The 24,928-nt window shown below is 39.1% G+C and overlaps 1 protein-coding gene across 12 annotated transcripts in view; it reads right to left on the reverse strand.

Annotated features, from left to right (window-relative positions):
* The window catches only part of atp2b2 (ATPase plasma membrane Ca2+ transporting 2), a 124,687-nt gene that overhangs the window by 96,804 nt on the left and 2,955 nt on the right, over nt 1–24,928 (reverse strand). For 7 of the 12 annotated variants that reach the window (XM_061727424.1, XM_061727423.1, XM_061727416.1 and 4 more), the window contains exon 1: nt 7,858–7,984. The exons of 2 other annotated variants lie outside the window; for them this stretch is intronic. The gene's annotated coding sequence lies outside the window, so the exon portion shown is untranslated. Of the gene's footprint in view, nt 1–7,807; nt 7,985–24,928 lie in introns of those variants that run through there. 3 more of the 12 variants (XM_061727418.1, XM_061727419.1, XM_061727422.1) reach the window with 3 other exon arrangements.

Consider the following 24,928-nt stretch of genomic DNA (forward strand, 5'->3'; position numbering starts at 1 on the left):
TTTTTGAGGTGGGTAAATATGATATGAAGGATCCAAGAAATGAAGTGGCTGAATTTATTCTTTCCCTGGTTTCCTTACATGTGCCGGCTTACTTGCTTTTTTGCCTGACAGTGGTTTATTACGTAACGCTAAAGTCTTCATCCAGTGGAACAATGTGAGTCAGCTAGTTTCTATATTGGGTGTCAGGGGCTGATAACATCATCCGTTTGACGTTGGCACTCATCATGTAAAGGTAACCTCTACAAAACCGCAAGCAAAATATCTGGATGTGCATTATTTATTTATTATCAGTGGAAGAAGAAGAAGAAAAAATGTGTTCAAGATTCAACTGAACATTTTAACAATAAGGAAAAGATCTAGAAAGATACTAGAAATAGAAGGAGATAGCTTTGAATCCAGCTGTCTACAGGAAGATAAAGAAGAAGTACAGCATTGTATTATTGGCTTCAGTATGCATGCACATCTATCAACTGCTGATGAAACAACAGAGCAGGCTTACAACAGCTCGGCTAGTATCCATTTTAGAGAAGCGTAATGTATTATTCTCTTGAATCAGCACCAGTTTCAGTTGTTAAACAGGGACTAAAAGTTGATATACGAACACTGAAGGTTCCGACCGGCTATGCTCCTTGTGTGGAGATGGCTGGACTGCTGGCGCAGTTGGCACAGGAAAAGACAGCAGCAGACAATAGTTCTGTGGCAGCTGACACCAAGGGATTAAACTAATAATAACCTTAACATCTTGGATATGACTGAATTCCCTCTTCTGATATATTGATCACCAGCTATTGGGAGATCTATGCAAGCCCCACACCTGCGACTTGAGCCTATGATGATCATACCTGTCATCTGGCAACTCTGATCTCATCCACTCTACAGAAAATGGAGGACGCCACCTCCTCAAGGCTCTGTAGTGCAACATTCAGGTTTGCCTCGTTCCATTTAAAATTTTACCCCACTCTGGGCCTGATTTACTAAAGGTTTGCGTGTGTAAAAACGTGTGCAAACTTGACATCACCCGCAAACCAAAGTGCAAGCTGATCTACTAACAGCGTGCAAAGAGGACTGCGCCTCTCAAATGCGCAAAATAGCACACGCTATTCATTTAGTACTTTTGCCCTGATGAATAATCAATATGGGGCGTACCCGCCAGAAATCGCTAAATACTGGGAGGGGAAAATGCAAATTGGTCCATTTACCACGCGCAATGAGATTTACCAAGCCTGAAAGTTTTTGCGGGGATTGTGATTGCGTCTGTATTTAATACGTTCGAAAGGAAGGTGCTAATCTCCACATGCAAAAGGAGAAATATTTTATTTGAATGTTAAATCGAGTATTATTCAGCAAAAGGTTGCCACAGGAGGCACATTCATTTTTTTATTTGTGATAATAAATAAATCACGTGTTTTCATGGAGAAAAAAGTGTTTCTTATTGTGCGCCTATACTTGTTCTGCAGTTGTCATACCCCCAGTTGTGCCGTATTCAGCACCCCTGTCGTGAAAAGCACCCCCTCGTCTGACAAAAATGATATTCTCATTCCGTGTCACGTTCTGTTTAGCGTCCAGTTTTGTGTTAATGATTCATGTGTAAATGCGCTCATGGATTCCACAATAGTCATACTTTCCCACAATAAAAGTCACAGATAACAAAAATCGGGTAAATGGTTATTGATGTCATTAATTAATAGCCTGCTTACTGTGTTGTCTTCCATAATATTTGTAAATATATATAATATAAACTCCTAAGTATGTGTTTGTGTGAGTGTGTATATATAAATATATTGAAGTGTCAGTGTGTTGTTTTGTTTCTTGGTCTACTTATCATTGAATATACGAGGGGGTGCTTTTCACGGCAGGGGTGCTGAATACGGCACAACAATTTGCCTCTTCCACTAATATCTCTAACTCCAACTCGTCAAATTTCATTTTGCGCTTGCGACTATATCCTGCTTTCCATCCAGACTCTACATGGCGCAAAGTTTGCGCCGCAAACCGTAAGACCTCAACCTCATTTAAATACTGAGGTTTGCACCTGTTATCAATTGCGCACGCAATCTTAGTTGATCACCCGCAAAACACACAACAACAGCACGCGCAAACTTTTTCAGTGCACACGCAATTTAGTACTCTTTATTTAGGATCTTAGTAAATCGGGCCCTCTGAGCGGGTCAAAATGCCAATTGTAGAAGCAGTAGGCAGAGACTCGCCGGTTCTATACAGCTCATTTGGATACTACTCCTGGACATATCCGGAGTTCTCTGTGAGCCAAAACATTTGTTCCCCAGTAATACTTCAATTAATATGGTTCCATCATCAAGAAAGTCAGAATGGTCACACTATAACAACCTCTTTCCCAGGAGCCACGGGTTCCTGTCATCATTGATAAACACCTAGATGTACTGCCTTCAGTCACAAACTCAATCAAAACTCCTATTACACATGAGAACGATAGAACTTTTGTCTGCGCACACCAAAATTCACTTCGCTTTCCAACTGTAACGTTTTTATCTCAGGACCCCTGTCCCATTGGGCATGGAGCTGACCATTTTAGCCAAATTCTGCACCTTCACGCTTGATTCCAGTCTACCATTAAGACAAACTGCTTGGTAATAGTTTTAACCTTTTTTAAAATCCTTTCTCTTTTTTTAAGAGATGGAATCTATTCTAAATATCAAGAAAACCAAATGTTATCATAGAAATTGGACAACAGTATTCCCTCACAAGCTAATCTTATCCAATGTTTTCTTCTTCATCTTTTTTTTTTTTACCTTTGAATTTACATTAATTAACTACAGAGCATCCCAGAGAAATTTCCAATATAGGTGTCTGTCAGAGGGTGCTGTGACTAAACTGAAGAAAAGAGTTCTGTTGCTGATTTCTTGTTGTGTACTGATAGAAAAAAAGACAGAAACCTCAACTTTATCCATGTATAGGTTGATTTCCCTACGGAAAGTACTATGGCTTTAATGCATATCACACTTGACAGCGTTGCCCCTCTGGGTGTGTATTATTTAGGGAGAATACCATAATCAGTTAAAAAGTAATAAGAAAACATGTGATACCGGCATTCAATTTAAAAAAAAAAGAAGGTCATAAGTCAGAAAGAGTTTCTTTTCTGTCGGACAGGGATTGCACTGAAGTGAAGATTCAGTGGAATAACTTGGATTCTTTGGTGAGGTTTGAATGAATTGGCATTAAATAATATATTTATATTGGAAATAAACTGGATCATGAATTGGAATTTATTGGATTGTACATGAATTACAATGAGCTTTATTGATTTATTGAATTGGAATATGATCTGGAGTTGATATGGGATCATATTTATTGGACCTTGTAAACTCTAAGTGCTTCCCTGACACCCCAGTTACTATATGTTTATGTAATTACTTTGTTGTAATGCACACACACACACACACACACACACACACACACACACACACACACAAACATATATATATATATATATATATATATATATATATATATATATATACATACATACATACATACATACATACATACATACATACATACATACATACATACATACATACATACATACATACATACATACATACATACATACATACATACATACATACATACATACATACATACATACATGTGTACACACATTTCTATAACTACACATGTACTTCCTACTGCAAGGTCATGGTAAGGCAGGCAAAAAAAAAAGCTGGTGACTCTCTCCTTGCTCTAGAACTCCAGAATTCATGAGGGACTTATTGGTCTAATTAAATTCAACCCATACAGGCTAAGTATGCAAGAGGGAGAGTAAAACAGAAGGGAAGAAAGGAAAAGCACAGAGAGGAGAAGGGGTCCGTTTAAGACAAATACACTACATAATGCAAAAGTAACAGAAGTTCTATAATTTTTAGCATCCTCATTTAAAGTATGCAATAATTTTGGATTAGGGTTAGTGGTGTAGGTTTGGGGTTAGTTCATCACTGTTAGATTTAAACAAAGCTGGGCCGCTGAGTGGCGCAGTGGGTTAAGCAAGCGGCTCATATACTGAGGCTACAGTCCTCCTGCAGCGGTCGCAGGTTCAAATCCCGGCCTGCGCACCTTTGCTGCATAACATCCCCATTCTCTCTCTACCCCCTTCCTGTCTGCAACTTGAATAAAGGGCCACTAGAGCCCAAAAAAAAAAAGATTTAAACAAAGCTTCCAAATTCAGTTTTTGCATGTGCATTTTGATGTTTTTGCAAATGCACATCTACATCCAATACTGATATACATACTGTATAGGCAGGCCTTGACTAGTACTGTTAATTGAAGCAGAAAGTCAATTTGGCTGCCATGAAATTTTGGGAAAGCCCTGCTTTGGGTGATTGCAAAAGCAGCCTGATTATCAGGTTGCTTTTGCATTTGGTTTGGACTTGCTCGTCCAGTATCGGAAATTCTCTCTGAATAAATTCTGACTGATGACTCTTTGTTTTTAACATAATGACTTGCTACAATCACAAGAGCTTAATTAACGTAGAGGTACACACAGCAGGTGTTTCCTCACTAATTTCTTAAATGTTGAAACTGTCTTTTTTTCTTATATGAGCCACTAGGAGTGAAATGGACGAAATACAGGATGAAAAAGGCTGAGATTATATATTATATTTATTTCCTTTTTTGTTGATGTGTATATATGAGAATATCTATGAAGAAGACTCTATGAAGACATTTACGTCTGCACGTCCAGGCTGCAAATGAATCGCACATCTGCAAACCCAAGGCTGGATGATCTTGCCCTGGCTTAGCACCAATGAATTATAAATAACAATTATTATTCATATATAATTCCAATTAATGTAACGATTAGAATAAATATTCAGTGGCACTGCACTGGCCTATAGTCAGAACAAAGGGGGAGAGTTTGAATCATGAAATAGGAAAAAAAAAACATTTAAAAAATTGACAAAAGAAATACATTGTAGTTCTGAACATATTTAGAGTTTTTTTTTACTTCCTTTATATATAGGCTAATAGATGCTGTAGGAGAGAGGAATAAAGTCATTGGAAAGATAAAAAATGTAAAATCATTAGCTGCTATCTTTACTGACTTTGGTAACACTGGCTGATATTAATGCAGTGCAAATTTAAAGCAGGGTGTCGGCATTTCAGAAATGTTTGCAATTTGGAAATATTTCAAATTGGACAGCAAATAGAGTGCTACAGCAGCTTCTACTGGTTCCAATTTGGGAATTGGTTAGACGGAAAGGACAGCATTGCTTCCTTTTCTTTTTTGTTGATGGTCAAACTATTGGATTGGAACTCCATGTATCAGGCAATACTCAAAATAAATCATTGGGACTCAGGAGTAATAAAATGTGATCGGGACATCTTGTACATACAATCATAATGGCAACTGCAGGGACTGCAAGATGCATTTGCAAAAGAGGTGCAACACCAGTCCTGCAATCGCAATATGGGAGCTAACTAAACTTAAACTTGTTAGATAATAAAAGAATACTGCTGCAACATTTTAGACATTTAATAGGAGATACCAAGCTTCAGATGCAGAAATAACACATATAAAGCTCTGTGCTGGCACAAATGACATGAGACCCCCAACTAGTTTTACAATCTGTAAATCTTACTGAGTGACCTTCTATCCACAGAAATCTGAGAATAAACATCTTCCTTCCCTTAGCGGCTATAATTATTCTTCCTGTCATTCCTTCCCTCCAGGCTCTTCTACAGCCATATTGTTAGTCCCCTGATTTAGGATTCAGAATTTAATCTAAACTGCAAGCAAATCTTGTGACAAATTGTCCCTCACATTTGCATCATATATTCATGCCTCCCACCTCCCTTTCTTACTCCACATCTCAAGAATTAAACCACTAGTGGAATTCTATACACTGTTGGCACGTAGACTTGTATAAAGAGGTTTTTAATTCCTATTAATCACTCGCAGTAATTTACAATGCACAATAAACTATGCCTCATCTTTCCATTCACACATACATTCATAGAGCACACACTCCTTTTTACTAATCAAACAGGTTAGGGACATCTGTGGGTAAAATGTTATTGGAGCTCAAACATGTGGACTGAAGAAACTGGGAGCTGAACCAGCAAGTTTCGATTACAGGATGATGACCTGCTCTATTCCTGAGCCTCAAACATACCAAAGCAGAATTATAAAATGTTACTGACCTTGATCTATTATTTTATGTCATCAATGTTAAAATAAGTATCAAATCTTTTTTTTAACCACTGTTTGCTGCACAAAGGTGATGATGGCCTATTTACCATGTTATCATTGTAGGAAATGCTGCACGGAGGTGATGATGACATAGCAAAAATTAATGCAGTGCACCACTCTTGACAATGCGAGATATGAGAGAGCAGTATGGATTTATTCTGTAGGTCCTTTGAAAAATCTAACACCTGTTAATCACAATAGCAGTTAAATCACATTATGATTTTGGCAGAATGATAAAAACTAAAATTATCCTCTGTCTCTGCAGTTAGAAAGAGGAGACTTGCCGATTATAAAAAGAAAAATGATAATTCACTGCCTGAAATTGGTCACTTGATTTAATAACTTTAAGTCTTTTCAAAAGCAACAAGGTTCAATAAACAACTGAAACATTAAGACAGTCAGTACACTGCCATTAGTTTTTAGTCCTATTTTCTCATAATCTAATTTATGTCCTCTACTTGTATTCTATGCACACAGTTGTCATTCATTTTTGCCTTATTGTAAATAAGAAATAAGTCAGTAAACGAGGTCAGAGAACTGGGGTAAAAGAGAACTGACAGTCTGATTTTTCCTAGTCTTGGTGCAGTGGAGTTGATGTTTGAGGTCATACACTCCCAGGCCCAATAGACGCATAATCAATTTGCTATGACAGTCTGTGTAAGATTGCAATAGAATGACTGACCAGTTTTGCTGGCTGAATAAGTCCAGGAACAACTTAATGCGTGGGCAAATGGCTAACTACTTGTTTGTGACATTATGACCGATGAGCTTATCCATCCAACTGGACAACGAGCCTGCCGGTCAGTTTCTGTGAGAGTCAAACTAACTAACCCAGCCAATGACATGATCAGTTCACTGACTATTGACTGTAATCTGCGACAGAGCCAGGCAGCCAGACAAGGAAAGCTGACAGCAAACAGGTCAAGGAGGAGAGATGATAATGTTCCCATATTAATTCGGGCACCGTGCCAGAAGAGTCAGTTGGCAAATTCAGTGAAGACAGCAAACATACATGATAAGCTACGACAGCGAAACCTGCTGCCATGCCTGAACACTTCGGTAAGTGTGATGGAGAGGAGGGACTGCAGATTTCTGACAACCAGCAGATGGGTTGATTGTCAGAAACAAAGATCTTTGTCAAGACAAATGGCAAAAAAAGGGAAATTAATTTCTTCTCACAAAACACATAGTTCAACAGAAGCCATATAGATACATGATTTGCACAATATTATTTCATTTGTAAAAATAGATATATTGCTTCTTCTCTGTACAGAGCATCATGCATATACTAATACATCATGCACACAGATGAAACACGTTGTGCAACATTATTCTTTGTCTCTCTTCAACCCTGACTACAGAAAACCTGCTGTTAAACTACGCTGGATGCAAAAAAGGGGCTACAATATTATCCTTGTTCTACATAGCCAAAAATCATAGACGCACATTAAAAACAGTGAATACAATTCAGAGGTTCCTGGCATGTAGACCTGTGCCGAAATAATTAAAAGCCACTTGTGAAACCAGCAGAAACAGATAAGCTGTTCAATGGCATTTCACACAAAGACAATCCATACTTACATAGCGGAAAGGTTATAGTCATCAACACTGAGATGTGAAAATCCTCTCACCTTAAAATGACGTTGCAGCGGAACATGCAGCAGGGGACTGGCCAACACAGCAGGGTGCTGTATGTGTATGTGTATGTATGTGTGAGTGGGTGTAGGTGTACGTGTGTGTGTGGAGACTCGCTAAGCTGCACTCTCACTGCTACAGCCTCAGCTGGGGCTGTCTCAATGCACAGCCTGTACCATGTCGGCAGCCAGCAGGGGTGCTTATGTGTATCTGTGTGTGTGTGTGTGTGTAGGTGTGTGGGTACAGTATGTGTGAATAGTGCTGCATAGCAGAGAGGTTGTTCTTCACATGACAATGATTTTTTGGTCGTTTCTTTCTTCACTAGATAGAAGGATGAAGATTAATAGATGAAAAGATTAATTGATGGACAGACTGATGAGCATGGATGTCAAGAGGGTTGGCAGCATCGAGGAGCAAAGACAGAATGAAACAGCAATGAAAGTGAACGTGTTGCCCTGCTAGTCTTACTCCCTGCAGTTAGGCGTTCTGAAAGATGAGGAACTGCGATTTTAGTGTCTCTCACGGGGGAAAGACCCGTTTGCAGGCCAGAGCTTCAGGAGCTGTATGCTGACCTACAGTCCCACCCTCTGATCATCCCACTGCTTGCTTCCACATGTCTGTTTGGATGTCTGGTAGATACCTACTGACATCCTGACCTGCAGTCCCACCCTCTGACCGCCTCAGTGTGTCTACATCTGCTTGTGTAGTCATCCCTGTAGTGCACCAGTTAGCCATTGTGTATGTGTCTCTCCTTTCTCTGTTCTTCATTCTCTCTCTCTTTTTCTGCTCTGCCCAGCTGACCTCCGTAAGGAGGGTCCCCCCTTATGATCCAGGTCCTGCTCAAGGTTTCTTCCATCCTAAAGGAGAGTTTTTCCTTGCCATCGTTTGGCTTAAGGTTTTTCTCCCACTAGGGGAGTTTTTACCTGTCATTGTTTATGTTATGTTTATGTAATAATTGCTCAGAGGGTTACTGTATGTTATGGGTCTTTGGAAGGCGCCTAGAGACCACCTCTGTTGTAATAGATGCTATATAAATAAAAGTGAATTGAATTTAATTGAAAATTGGATGTCTGTCAGCAGCAGCAGCGCAGCGCCAGAGAGCCACATGAGTGAAAATGACAAATTAAAAGAAAATGTAAATGTTTCACTTGAAGACAATCAATGTGTTTATATAAACTGAAAATATTTAAAATAAATACATGTGCTTTAATTCACTTTTTGTGTTTTCATCATATAGGAATTACTTGAGAATGTCTACAGCATTTCAGTGTCAACAAAGGTAGGGCTATCAGATGCTTAGCACATAATTAGGGCCCGAGCACTGACAGTGCGAAGGCCCTATTGTATCTGTAGGAGATGTTCTCGTTTTTATTTTTATCCTCGTTTTTATTTTTCAGACGAAATGAGGTCCTTTTTGCCCCCCTAAACGTGCCCCAAGAGTCACCAAATTTTGCACACAAGCCAGGCCTGGCGAAAAATTAGATTTTAATGGTTTGCATTAATGGGCGTGGCCTAATGGCTCAACAGCGCCTCCTAGAAAACTTCGTGCCTCAAGCCCCACAATACCGTTTGACGTACATGCACGAAAATCGCTACACACCTGTATCATGTCGCAACTTAAAGAAAAGTCTCTTGGCGCCATGGCCGAAACCGAACAGGAAGTCGGCCATGTTTTATTTAATTGTGTAATTTTGGCACAATTTATGCCATTTCTTCGGCCGTTAATGCGGCCCGAACTGTAACGTGCACCCAGGTCTGTTATACATCAAAATGTGCGTCTCAATCCTGCGACTTTTCTCAGTCAAAAGAGTTACCGTGGCGACGATAGACGCCAAAAAGCGCGCCCACCCTTCATCTGATTGGTCCATATTTGATACAGTAGTTCCTACTTTCTGCCATAACTTTTGAATGGTTTGACGTAAAGAGTCATGGGTGGTGTCATCTGACTCGGTTTTGACTCCTTCACCTTAATTAGTGTAAATTAGCCCCGCCCTTTCTTCTGATTGGTTGATATTTGATAGTTCCTATTTTCTGCCATAACTTTTGATTGGTTTGATATAGAGAGTCGTGGGTGGTGTCATCGGACTTAGTTTTGAGTCCTTGACTTTTATTGGTGAAAATTGCACGCGCGAGGGCCCGTTCATCGCTGGTTGCAGCTTTAATTGTAGTTTGTAATTGGTTGACAGATAGTTATTTTACTTTCTGTGTGGAGTTTGAATGTTCTCCCCGTGTTCCCTCGGGTAGCTAATGTGAGCTACCCTCACAAAAACATGCACGCAGTCCTGGGCTATACATGCCCCTTCTGATCAGCCGGGGCGCCGGATGGGGTGGGGAGGATCTGGCCGGAATAACCTGATCCTTCCACGCGCTACGTCCGGCTGGAGAAGCCCCACCCTGTCTGGTGAAAAGAAGCGGCTTGCTCACTCCTCAGGTTAAGAAGGAGACTTGAGCTCAGTGCAGGGCCCTCCCGGGGTTGGTAGAGGGAGCAATGCCCAGGACTGACACTTAGGTAGAAGTCCTGAGTGATATAATGGGGGAAAAAATTGGGATAAAAATGTTTAGAAAAGAAAAAAAAGACAGATAGTTATTTTACATTTCTTGTAAACCTAAATGTAAGGGATACTGGACCTCGGTTGGCCTGGTGGGACAGCGGGTGGCGGAAAATTTCCCTTGTTTTAAAATCCAAAACTTGAGAGGTATGGACGGGCCAGAGAAACACACCTGCTCTGCCCCAACCAATTATCTGGCTGTCCGGATAGCCAGTTACAGCATGAGAAGATAACATGCTGTCATCACGACACGATCACACATCTCTTTGTATCACAGCTTGCAGGGAAAGTCGGGCAGGAAGAGAGAAGCAAGGGTTTCACTGGGTCAAACACCTACCCTTCTCTCTCTTTTTCTCTCTTTCTCTCTCTTTGTGTCATAGGTGTACCATATAAATATCGAATGATGGACAGTATCAGCATTACAAATAGCATTCTGGCTCTTCAGGGCATTAAATACATGTTAAACAGAGCTAGCCATGAGCTGGCTTTGTGCTCAGTACACAGTACTGACATACCATCTGTGATAAAGAGGTCTCGGTTTCACACACTCGCACAATTGTTCCAACTGAGGAATGCACTTCGTGACAAGTTTTGAATCAGCAAGTGATGCATGTAGCTGAATATTTTCAACAAAGATGAAAAATATGGTGCTTGCCCAAGAATATAATGTATTCTGCTCCCGTATGTGTCAAGCTTTCAGACTTAGCTTGCAAAGAAAATGTAAACAATTGCAAAGTGCAGGATAAGAGTGCTTTGAAAAATGTCTCATATCGTCTAACTGATTAGCTGCTAGACCACTGCTGACGGGAATTTCTGGAACTACCCCAGTGTGGTCATCCATTATACTTAGATGTGAATATTTATGATTTAATGTAGTTACAGAATAGACTAGACTAGAATTCACCTTGACAGAGAAAATATTGACTTTCACACAGCCATAATTCAAAAACTTTGTATAGAATGTGTCAGAAGTTCCTATATAGCAGTTCAGTTTAGGGGTAAAGACTATGGTGGAGTGGGGAGAGAGAAGGAAGGAGATTGGGAGCAGTGATGGGGATCAGAAACAGGTCCTGAATATAAATGCAGCTCGTCTTAGAGAATCCAGGGCTGCAGTGCACCAAAAACAGGGAACCTGGGAAACAACACAAGAGCACCATAGCGTCAGTGGCAGCCAGTGCTTCAGGTTCCAGCAGAAAACATCTTCCATGTTCTCTTCATATGAGTCATCTGAATGTAGTCTTTTCTTTTTCTTATTTCTTTTTTATGAAACCAGATTCAGGAATGCTTCTTGCTAAAAAAAAAAACAAATACTGTGCGGTGACAGCTTGTGTTCCCTTTTATAAACATTATAGTCAAGCCTCTTTTCATTTACTGACAAACAATGCAGTTATGCCTTCACACTAAAATGAAGACATGCATTCAGCATAAGAAGAATGTGTGTCATACATCTCAAATAAAAGGGGGTATATCACAAAGCCTATTAAACATGTTGCTCTAATGCTTTATTTCCTCTTCCATAAAATCTCTATTTCCTTCCCACAGGGATTTGTCAACCCATAAAGTGTCATATTTACCTTAGGACAATCAGACATCCCTGTTACTACCCACAGGCCAATAACCATTAGCCTTATTAATTGTGCATCTCCTAAGTGCTGTAGTACAAAGAAACCACGCACTGCGCTTGTGTGTGGGCATGTACACAGACATGGAGTTTGCGAGATGACTCCCAAGGGTATCTCTGTGAGGTCACCATTGCTCACACCCTCTCTTATCTGATATGTTACTCACTCACAGCAAAGCCATTGTAGTGTTAATCTCAGTGAGTCAAGAAGAAGGGCAGAAGTTTAGTACCAGGTCCACAATCGTATGATGAGAGTTTTAAAAATAACCGTCTGACTCAAAATGCTGTTGTGCAGCAGGGCAGAATCGATGATAATGGTATATGTGGTTGTTAGAGATCATGGACTGGATATCACAAAAGAGCAGCAGATCCCAGTGCACTTTTTAAGCATGTCGATGATAATCCACTAGCTAATGAACATCCTCAGTCTGCTGCATCTCCATCATATACGTCACTAGTTTCATAATGTCTTCCGCTTTTTTCCTGCACTATGGCATTATTCTGATTTTGGGTACATGATGCACTATTTTTTAGAGCTACATGCAGCGTACAAAATAACAGCTGTTTATTGCAAAGTGCTGTCCTTTACTACAAAGTGCTTTAACCAGAGTCTTTAACACCATTGTGCACCAACAGTAACACCATCTATTTTCCTGTCTATGGCTGGAACTAATGATTATTTTCATTATTGGTTATTCAGCCAATTATTTCTCTTAAGGATTCAATCAGTTGCTTGGCTTAGAAAATGCCACAAAATAATTAAAATAAAATAAAAAGTTGCACAATGCAGGTGACTTCCTCAGACTACTGATTGTTTGGAAATATATTTCCGATTGCACCGGCACACAAAAAGAGAGGAGAAACTGCCCTACTTGGGCAATCATAATTTGAGTCATACAATTATAACCAGCATTACAGGTAATGTGATGAGGGTTTCATCATCCTGTCCCATTTTGCTGTCTTATAGCCCTCTCCAGTATTATTTCTTTCGCTCTGCTCTCAGTCCTTGTTCCAAGAGTGATAGAGAGCTGCATCCTACTCCCCAAGGACGACCATAAGCCAAAAGACAAATGGACACACACACAAGCCCACCGGTTACAGGAAAAACTCAACACACCTAAACGTGTATACACACAAAGAGCCAGTAGACAGGAAGACATTGTCCAGCAGTCAGGGTGAACTCAGATTATTTCTTGCTAGGCTTAGTGCATACAAAACCCAAAGGCAAGGGTAGACAGGGGAAGGGGACAATACACAATGACAGATATTGCTGGCAGAACATAAAACATTAGCACACTCTCACTGTCCCCTTTTAAACTAAAGCTGTATCCTTACTGTCAAACACAGGAGGTAAGCCAGGATGATGAATTTAGAATTTGTCCATTTGTATTCACTGGCAATCTACGACGACTGTCATTTCAGGAGAAAATTCCTGGTTCAAATTGAACAGTCTGTCCTTATTCCGTGCATTCTCTAACCCCCCTGTGTCAAAGGTATGTAGACTGAGAACATATGAAATCATTTTTGTCTCTCCTGAAATAATGCGGGGTAGAATTACTTGCAAATATACTTTAAAATATACACAAAACACTAAATGCCTCACTTTTCAGCTATCACTGGGCTCATGCAGCTGCAGCACACAAATGTTTTAATGAACTGGATTTGGTGTTGTTTTATGTTGTCAGGATGTGCCTTGTTTAACCTGAAGCTTCGTTAATATTAACGGCTGTCTTGGAGCGCCAAACCTGCACATGCAGGCTGGTGTCGTCGACATGTGTGGCGATGCTGATATCTTAAAGAAAGAGAATCCATCCAGTTTCTTCGCACCTACCAACACATGTAAACACAGCAAAGTGGTACAGTGTGTGATGAAGGAGTAATGCTGTGGGTGGAAGACTAGCTTGCTGCTGAGACATCTGCATCAAACACAGCTTTCATTTTCTCCTCCTCTTCATGTTGGTAACCAATTCCCTACAAAGAACGCATTAAAATATTGTGAGCTCTAAAAAAAAATTAAAAAAAATACCATGCGTATTAAAGTACAGATTCATTGCTTTTTTTTTTTTTGCTTTTTTTTTTTTACTTAAAAAAGGCCTAAACTTTTCCAATTGATCATCATATTGCAGTGTCACACACATTCACCATTAATATACCAAGGCCTACTCAAGCATAAAAAAAACCATAACAGGATTAAAGAATCCAAAACAGACCCCCTACCCTCTTAAAGAACACATGCACCAGAGGAATGGTTGTTAGGCTGCAAAGTCACCAAAAACATGTAATGACTTTTAGATTATTTTTGCATACTGATTTAGTCAAAACAAAAAATAGGACAAACTATAATTGCCCTCTATAATGAACATCCAAGTGTAATGCTACTAGGAAGACATTATTTTGGTGCATTACTGTAACAGTCATAATAATGAGCGTAGTCTGACTGCAGTGTGTTTTGTGAGTGGCACAAAGAACAAGGAGCAGCATGACAGCTGACAATGATGTGAATGTAAATGACAGAGGAAAATGAAGATGTTCCATCTCTTCCAATGTAGTGGTGTAGGCAAAAACCATGTCATGAGGCAAAAATGGGTTTAATCATATTCTTCTCTGGTAAATGCTGCCAAACAACCAACAATGAATTATTTATATCTATATCAATGGTGGACTATCGTTTATCACGATGCAGTGTGTTTTCTTGAACGTATCTTGAGAGAAACTTGAATATTCATATCACCAACCTTTTACTGTTCATGTCATTCACTAGTGAGAAGGAGAAAAAGAAAGAGGAACACTACCTTTCTAAGCCATAGCCCTATGAAGAGGTTATTATTATTATTATTATTATTATTATTATTATTATTATTATTATTTGTTGAGTTTGTCAGATCATTGAAAAATGTGTTATCAAAACCTGGCCAAACATAAGCTAAAACAACTGCCATACATATATAAGTTTGCTTTAAAATCACAAAGAAAATGAGTTGCGTACCCTGTTTTGAGATGCTGGACTTGTCTGCTGAGGATTCAAACTGTCACATCTGAAAATATTTTGAGCGAATCGCACAGACCAGGCAAACAGACCTGAGTTTGCCTTGACCAAAAGAAACTGCCTAAATGTGAGACTGCAAATGCACAGTGATATGATATTTTAGTTGACTTCAGCTGTGGAGGAAGCTACGAACACTTCAGTTGTGCAAACTGAGCTCTCATGGTGGACATGTACTGGACACTGAAGTCGAAACTGTTGGAACTATATGAGTATGAAAGTTAGGGAGGGAGTGCATCTTCCCAGCTGTTGCAGAAGCGTGCCCATAACTTCAGCTGTCTTAGATACAGGTTTCCAAAACTTCTATGCGAAATAAGAGGCACATGTTGGTCCTTAACATTGTACATTAAATCAATTAAACTGGACACCCTCCCAAATCTGAGTTTCTTAAGTGAAGTCCAAGTTTACTTCAGTGGCACAGTTAGGGAAAAAATGAAGTACTATACAAACTATACACATACACACTGAACAATCACAAAAATAATGGGAAATTCCCTGCATTTGTAAGCACCTTTCTCATCTTGTTGATCACTCAAAGCTTTTTTACACTACAAGTCACAGCCATCCATTACTCTGAGATTTCTGCAGTTTTATCTTATTAGACTATTTTTGTTTTGTTGTTTATATTATACATACATAATTGAACACCAATGAATTCATCAGTGCATATGTGAGTTCAGTGTCTTGGCCAATGACACGTAGACTACAAGGCCAGGAATCAAACCAGGAACCTTCACACTAGCAGCGGATTGCCCTTCCTCCTGAGCCACTGCTGCCCAAAATAAAACTGAATACATACATTTATTTACATAAGCAATGTCAAACTATCCCTCAGCCAAGTCTAAAAACTGGATTGAAAAATATGTTTTCAACTGTGTTTTCGTTCTGTTTGTTGTTTTTAATAATCAAGCATCTGAGCAAATCATATGTGGAATGGAAGGGGAGGACTGTTCTGAATGTCCTGGTCAAACCACCTCTGTTTTTGTGCCTGTAATTAGGAATGACCAACATACATTTGTTTATGCAGCCGGCTGCTGCAAGAAGCTGCATCTGCTCAACTTGCAGGCAACAAAGTAATGATTGATTAAAATGAACATAGACAAAAATTACAATAATCTAAACGAGAAGTAATGAAGCTGTGCCCCAATCACTCAAAGTCATGTGGAGGGAGGTAACACAAGAATTATCAGAATTAACAGTTTAAAAAAACAAGACAGAAAAGTTTCAGAAATATGGTGATGGCGAATCCACTTGATTCAGTGAGTAGGTTTTTAACCTTTGAACCTTCATGGTGTAGTTTTTTTCATAAAAATAATCTGCATAGTTCCCCAACAACAGCAATGTACTAAAAATTGTTAATTTTGCTTTCTGAAACAGCAAGCACAACTCTGATCCTCTATAGGGTGTAGCCATGCCATATCTTAAATGTTCTGAATTCTGGTTCAACAGAACCCTACGAAAAACCAAACTCATGTAATTGGCCTGAAACAATTAGCTGGTACTCCTAGAAAAGATTAAAAATAATTTGACCATAGGGACATGTTAAAATAAAGTGTGTCCTGTAATCAGCATCATGGGTGTCTGGAATCTTGCAGTCCGTTAGTATGACTATGTAAAGATGAAAAGTCATCACTCTGAACATGAAGCAAAGAAAAGAACCGAGCAACTTGTTTGAAGAGATCAGGAAGAAAATTGTAGACAAGTATGTTAAAGGTTAAGGTTAGAAGACGATCTCAAAGGAGCTTGATGTCCCTGTGACTATTTATTATTGCATATTTATGCAAAAGTCTATGCAGTCCTTCGGGCAGATGAGACAAAACTGGAGCATTTGGAGAAAAAAAAACAAAAAAAAAACTGTATTTAAATGTGAAATCGAGAGGAGGCTCGATTATGTTCTGGGGCTGCTTTGAGCCGTCAGGTACAGGGTGTCTTAAATCTGCGGGGGGTACAATGAAGACTATCGAGGCATTCTGTGGCAAAATGTGCTGCCTAGTGTCAGGAAGCTCGGTCTCAGTCGCAGGTCATGGGTCCTCAATCAGGACCCATGACCCATAAACATAATAAACATAAACATAATGACCCAAAACACACAGCTAAAAAAATTTAAAAAAATCGAGCAATGACAAAGAACAAAAGACTGGACTATTTTGAAGTGTCCTTCTAAGAGCTCCGATTTAAATCGAACATCTGTAGAAAGAGTTGAAACATGCCGATTGGAGAAGATACCCTTCAAACTTGGGACAGCTAGAGCAGTTTGATCATGAGGAGTGAACCAAAATACCTGTCTACAGGTGCAGAAGTGTCTTTGAGAGTTACAGAAATGATCTCAAAAGGTTGTGCTGCCATATATAAAAAATATTGAAATATTAAATATTGAAGGTCTCTTTATTGTCCAAACCAGTTTAATTAGTTGTTTTTTTTGTTTTATTACATTGAACAACAGCTCTAAAGTTATGACTGATTTTCATTAGTCTGTTTTTAGTGAATTATGTATTATTACTTTTGTCAGTATCAATTTATTTGAGTACTGATTGCAGGATTTTCTTTCTTTAATTTAAGGGTTCCAACAAGTTCGTCCATGTGTAAAGGAAGCTAAAGCATGTGGCAGTCTACCATCTTGCCTTGCTGCTTTGTAATGGGCTGACAAGAGCCCAAGTGGGTCATAAATAAAAACACACTGTTGAACTAATGAGCATTAAAGAGAGAGAGAGAAAAGCTGTGAAGCAAACAAAGGTAAGAAAAGCTAGATTTCAAAAGCATAAGCTATCCAAGCTTCCGTTACTCATTTGTCTATTCTTCCCCTGACACTCTAAATAACACACTCCCATCTAAAATGGCCAAATGTTGGGTTAATACTCTGCCCTTTACACTGGGAATTAATGCCTGGCTGAGAAGTTATATAATTTTAGGCCTATAATTGAACATAAATATATTAATAATATGAATAATTCCATCATATGGTGGATGGTGGTTAGCCAGATTTTTGTTTTCTTTCTCCCAATTTCCAAGTCAGGAACTGCCCACGGGACTGAAGTGTGTGTGGTTGTCTATGTGACCCAGCGATGAACACGGGACCTGTCCAGGGTGTACATCTAAGGCTACATTCAAATCTATTCCTAAATAGGAATAAGTGGGAGTCGTTAACAGCTATTTGGGTGTAAAATTGTATTTCTTATTTCTGTGTAACTGAAAATCAAATCTAAAATGCTACAGCTTTCTGTATTGAGCTATTTTTTCAAAATCTAACAGAATAAAGAATAATGAAGAATGGTATCATGCTGATACTATAACATTTCTATTGTAATACTGATGGGTCTTTGAGGTTGGGAGTTAAAAGTCATGGTAACCCATAATCAAGTATCTCCAACTCTATATTGCATATTTCTGTAACTTTTATTCCAGAATGAAATTACTAGCTAATCCTCCTGTTGACTATAGAGTGCGTTCACTGGCTTCTGTCATGGTTTGAGTATTCCTCATGAAATGGTTTTCTTGAAATGGTTTTCCTGTAGCAGATGGTACAATGCTTCAGTATGATAGAAGAATAGCTCTTCAATACCTGTAGCATTACAGCAGTACAGGTTATATCTGCTCAACCTCAGTGGGTGCAGTTTAAGTGTTGAGAGCAGGAGTGTAAGTAAATATGGAAACGTATTCTACGGTTTTGTTGGAAGAGGTAAATGGACTAATGAATAAATGTCAAAAATGACATGCGTATCTGTCACAAAAGCATTATATGTTCATTAAACAAGAAAATATATCCATCACAGGAGTGGGATGTAGAGACAAAGCCAGGTATTAAAATACAGTTGCGTATCACCAGATTTGCTGGTCTAAAAAAAAAATATTTTTTTGTGTCCGTATGTTTTTGAGTTAGATGGATTGTGTAAAATAGGCCCCATTTTCTCTTTTAGGGTTCCCTTTGAACACTGCGGGACAATAAATAAATAAATGAATAAATCTGTGCTTATGTTCACAAAGACTTTTTATTTTCCTTTGCAGCGTCAGTCTATATGACTTTAAGTCTCATAATTTTCATTCTTAAAACTTATTTTATCTATCAAATATGACTACATTAGAGACAATTGTTCACGCTAATGAATTATAATTATTTGGATAAACTTTTTGACTATTTCTCAGTTGTTTGACCCCATTAAATTGTCTGCTTTTCTAATTAAAAGAGAACAAACAAAAGGAATGGAAAAAACAGCACGACTGTACTTGACAAATTACTCATATTTGGGTATGCAGTAGTCTAATAGTGGGCATTTCATGACTTAACAAAATCCATAGTCTGATTTATATGCAACTGGATTTATGCGACACATCATACATTCCTCTGTGTCTACTACTTCCATCATAAAAAAAAAAAAACATTGAGGCCACACAAATTGTTTTTTTTTTTTAAATCAATATTTTTATCCCAGTTTTTTCCCCATTTTATCACCCAGTGCTCCTACCTAACAGTCCTGGGCATTGCCATCCTCTACCAACCCCGGGAGGGACCCGCACTGAGCTCAGGTCTCCTCCTTAACCTGAGGAGTGAGCAGGCCGCATCTTTTCACCAGACAGGGTGGGGTTCCTCCGGCTGGACGTAGCGCGTGGAAGGATCACGTTATTCCGGCCAGATCCTCCCCACCCCATCTGGCGCCCCGGTTGGCCAGAGGGGGCATGTATAGCCCAGGACTGTGTGCATGTTTTTGTGAGGGTAGCTCACATTAGCTACCCAAGGGAACACGGGGAGAACATGCAAACTCCACACAGAAAGATCCTTTCTCCAACCCCACCCAGGGTGTGGGCACTGAAGTCATGGGGGAACTAACGCGCACTTCAGCGCCCACAGCGTCCCCGGCGGGAATCGAACCCAGGACCTTCTTGCTGTGAGACGGCTGCACTACCACCGTGCCCCCTATGACACAAATTGTTTTAAACATATGATTTGTAAACATGACAGAAAGATTTAAAAAGAAAAAAAGAAATAGAAAGATTTTCAAAAAGTTGTTTTTTTAACACATGACAAACAGCCAAGTTATTGTGAAAACACAGAATGAAGAAACAGATGGAAATTGGCAGAAAGGCAAAGATACACAAAGAGAAAAAGACAATCACAACAAGGAAGAGAAAAAAGTGGAATGAGATATTTAGTGAACTAATCAGACAAGTGCCCCAATCCTTTTAACATTTTTTTCAGCAGAAAGTTTTCAATATGACATTTGAATACTTAGCTAAAGACAGCAGGTGACTGCCAATGACTGTTCTGTCTTTTAAAGATCTACACTCTTATTTCATTAAAGCTTGCCGTGTAATAAAATCAAGTGAAAGGGTGTTTATGAGTAACAGAAGAAAATAGTCAAGATTTAAAGAACTGACAATGGTTCACCTCTTCAAGCAACAAAAAAAAAAGAGCGGTGAGCTTCAGAGGACAGACATGATCTGCATGTTACACTGAAACCTGGGTTTCCTGGTGTGTTATGCAAATATCCCACACTGGTGTTATTGAGGACAAATTTACACACAAGCTGCGCTTTCCACTCCTCATCTCTGATGAGCTGAATTTACATTATTATTATATGCACACAAATACACAGATAAGATAACTTGCTCACTCACTGGCTTGCTACTGCAGAGCTTTAGCCAACCTCTTTCACGGTCACACCAAGGGCATCCACTCCCTTGAAACACTACAGCGCAGCCTGTCAGAGAGGAGGAGAGGAGAGGAAAGGAAGGGAGAGCAGAGGAGCCCTTTGATGATGATCAGATTCCGAGAGGAAGAAAATGCTTTATAAAAAAAAAAAAAATATGACGGTGAGTAATTCAGTGTTAAAGGAAACAGGCAAAGCATGAACATTTGACATGTTATTTTTAAAGAAATGGAAGAAACAGTGCAGATTGACTAAGAAGGTGAAAAAAAGAAGGTGGATAAAAAGCAGAGAGAAAGCACGGCAATGCTGGGTAATGGAGATGAGATGTTAATGTGCCTGCTAGTGATGCACTGCAGCAAACTGAGGGAAGAAGCGAAAAGATGAGGAAGGGAAGGTGGTAGAGAACAGAGAAAACACACGCGGATGTGAGCGAGATGAAAGTGCAAGGTGAAAGTGGAAGAACAGGGAAATTAATAAAATAATTAGGTGGGATGATTTTTTAAATTTTGATGAGGCTGGTGATGCATCCAAATAAAACTCCAAAAAAGTGATACTGGTGATTCAAGACGCTGTGGAGACTTTAAAATGAACTGGATCTTTACCTGTTGAATAACTGCACTTTAATCCCTAAAATACATCAAATGGTCATTTGCAACTTATACAAAATATGTGCAGCATGACCCAAAATATTTGCATTTTTGCCATCCTGCCTGATGGAAGGTGCTTAAGGAACTTACTACAAACTCTTCTGTAATAGTTTATATAGTTATTATTTTATTCACCAGTAATATTCTACCTTTGTATCATGCTCTGTTTGGCAGTCCATTGGGATACAACCTCTGTGTCCTCCATATACTACTGTTCACCTTTATACAATAACAATACATGCAAGGGGAAAAGGTTTCAAGAAAAAAAAAACAGAAAAGAAGACAAAATAGTGAAGATAGGAAGGGGGACTATGAAGAAATGAAGAGTCTGGAAATTAAAAATAATGCTCATTGCATTCACAGACATACTCTATGTAAGTTAGCAATGAGAAAGGAACATGAGATATGAAGTACAAAAGCAAGGAATGAGAAAACAAAGATTTAGAATCAATAAATAGAAGGATAAATGAGGGGAAAAGGTAATAAAAGAGACAAGATAAACGGTTGTATTGAGGCAAAGTGGAAGGCTGCACTTTCTCCCTAACTATTTCATTATTTAAAAGGATTTCTTAAAGCTTCGGGGGTCATTCTTCCATTAACTTACTGGAGTAGCATTATGTTTTGAAAATGAGACACATTTCTCACAACATAATAGCCTTATTGTTTTTAGGATATAATTTGGAATGAACAACATTTTCTGCCACAAATGTCACACAAAGAGAGAATTATGCTAAAAGTGACCATTTTGGTGGTTAGCAGGGAGGAGGGGGAGCAATCGGTCTAATTCCGGACACTGCAGTCGTCTCCTTGGATAGGTCACTAAATGAAAATTTGCCCCCATTTGATCATTAGTGTGTAATTGTTTGCTATCAAGGAAAATAACACAACGTCATATAATCAGTAGAAGAAATGGAAACCAAAGACATACCTGTACTTTTTTTTTTTTTTAATAAAAAATACCCAATCTGATCCATGGGTCAACTCTGTTATGTTATCATAACTGCCGGTTCTGTGATCCATTACAGAGGGACAAGAAAGCATCTTCCTGAAACATGCCACCTGAATATTTAAAGCAAATATTGTTCTGCTTTACCCTGTTTTAGTCCAGTGCAACTCCATGGTAACTATTTTCAGATATTCTACTCAGCACAATTTCTTCATGCTGCATTTTTCTCCGAAACCCATTCCTATCAGTGGTTTGCACAGAGCCAGGAGACCTTGTAAGCCGGCTGCAGTCGAATTAGGTCAAAGTTCAGTCGCTCTGAATCTTGGTGCGTGCGCTGCAACATAAACCAGAGCAGCCAATGGATGAGACGCATGAACCATGCATGCAGGAGGAAGACTGAGATGAATGTAAACACTGAAACGATCACTGTAGAAATCGGTTCCAAAGACAATCCTGGACCCAAAAGAGTCAACTATCTTCATTTTCCTTGTTGTATCTCACCTTTTTACTTCTGTATAACAGCACTAATACTAGTGTGTCCTTATTACCCCAGGGCAGACAGGCAGATGCAGTTTTAAGATGCAGACAAACTAGAAGCTTTTCTCTGAGTAACAGTCATGTAAAGTTCTACTAACTGTGCCTTGTTTCTGCTGTACTCCATAACTCCTTCCCACTCATGTGCTGCACAGAGCAGAAAGTGCTGTGCATGTCACAGTGAGTGCTCCAGTTGATTTAGCGGTTAATAATGTTGCAAGGTACTTTGACAGCATTGCTTTATCAAAATAGGGTGCATTTTTCAGAAAAGTGGTCAGTTTATCATCATTATTCTCACTATCTATATTACTACAAAAGAATCACTTTAAGCCCACCACTGAGATTAAAAAGTGCACAAACTTAAACAGGGCAAATTACAGTAATCCACAGGTCACTGTTGAAATCACAATTAGATGTCAAACAGACAAGTAATAATGTTACGATGCACATACACATATTCCTAGTAAACAAATGATTACAGATTTGTAGTTAAGATGTAACCAAAGATGCACGGTTTGAAGAAGAAAAAGCAATAATCAGAACATGAGATTGACTTGGTTAATGACAATCCCATCTATTTCTTCCTTCTTTTTTTCCTTTTAAGCAGAGTGCTCTCAACTGTGTTGCCTTAGCAACTTGATGCTGTAAAGAGACCCATTTCCCCGGTAGGAGGAAACTCATTGGCCTTTTGCTGAAATCATACAGCAAAAATATATGTTGAACTTGCTTAGAAATTGTCTAAAGGGAAGGATTTTTGTTTTTTCTGAGGCTAAATGTTTATGAGAAGACTTGACATTTGTTTTCCTGCTATGCATATTGCTACACAAAATCATTCGAGTGATTTTATGAAGGCGCACATCTGGGAAATCTTTTTGGAGTGTAATTCTCCTTTTTTTCACTTTAGTTGGCTTATATCCACCTAAAAGAATAAGAGAGCCCCACTGCTGCTCTGACTGAATAACCATTATTCTTTTCCTCTGATTTCTTTTCAAGCAAATAGCAGAACTGTAAACATACACACACAAACGTTGACATGTTCATATACATATATAACCGCACTCCATGAACACCTATAGCAGCATAAATTAGCTAGCTGTTATGAGAAGGGGACCATCCCATACATCTCCAAGCTAATAACCTAACCATGGAACCTCCTGTCAGCCGTCATGGCAGCCAAGATAAGATATAAGAACAGGTTTCTACACATGAGCTCAGTCCAGAAGGGCATTGGAAGTAACACCAGAGAAGCCAAGAACCAACTACTGGTTGGCAGGACAGCTGCCAAAGACTGTGAGACAAGAAGAAACAAACTGAACTCAATGAGCATGTGGAAGACGACTCTAGAGGCCAACTTAAAGCAAATTGAACAAGTTGCCAGCAAGTATACACCAAAGAGATGCTTTGTCCCCGCTCTGTTCTGCATAGGCCCAAACCCTCTCAGTCAATAATCACAAAGAGTGGCTATAGATACCGGTCCCAAAGTGGAGCAATCATCAGCCACCTCCACTACATGGATGGCAACAAGCTGTAAAAGCTAAGACCTCCACTCACTGACGCACCTCACCAGGATATACAGAAGTGAGAAGAGAATGCCTTTTGGCCTGGATAAACATGATCAAATAGTATTAAATAGAGACAAAATGATCTCAACTAAAGTGGTCGAACTATAAAGTAACATATCAGACGTTCATGAAAGACCTGACCCTCAGCCACAACCAAGTGCCTGAAAAGAGTCCACTGAATGGGAAAAATAGTCATACAATTTGATATTATGTATATAATCATTATTAAAAATCATAGTTCATGCAAATACCCAGAAGTAAGACCAACCTTTCAAAATCATTAAATGAAGCCACTTTAATATGTTGAGACTTTTTTTTTATATATAAAAACTCCTTTTAGTGCACATGAAAACTTGCAAGGCTTTTCCTTCACTTCCTCTTCTCCCCACCTTCCCTGGAACTTTAAAAGACTGAGGAAATGCAGTGATGTTTTGCCTATAATAAATAATTTTATTTCGTCCCAATATAAAGACAGACAGCCATCAGAGTTCATATATTTATGTGCAGCAGCACCTCAGTGTGA

The sequence above is a fragment of the Cololabis saira genome, chromosome 8, assembly GCF_033807715.1.
Source record: "Cololabis saira isolate AMF1-May2022 chromosome 8, fColSai1.1, whole genome shotgun sequence".
Lineage (NCBI taxonomy): Eukaryota > Metazoa > Chordata > Actinopteri > Beloniformes > Belonidae > Cololabis > Cololabis saira.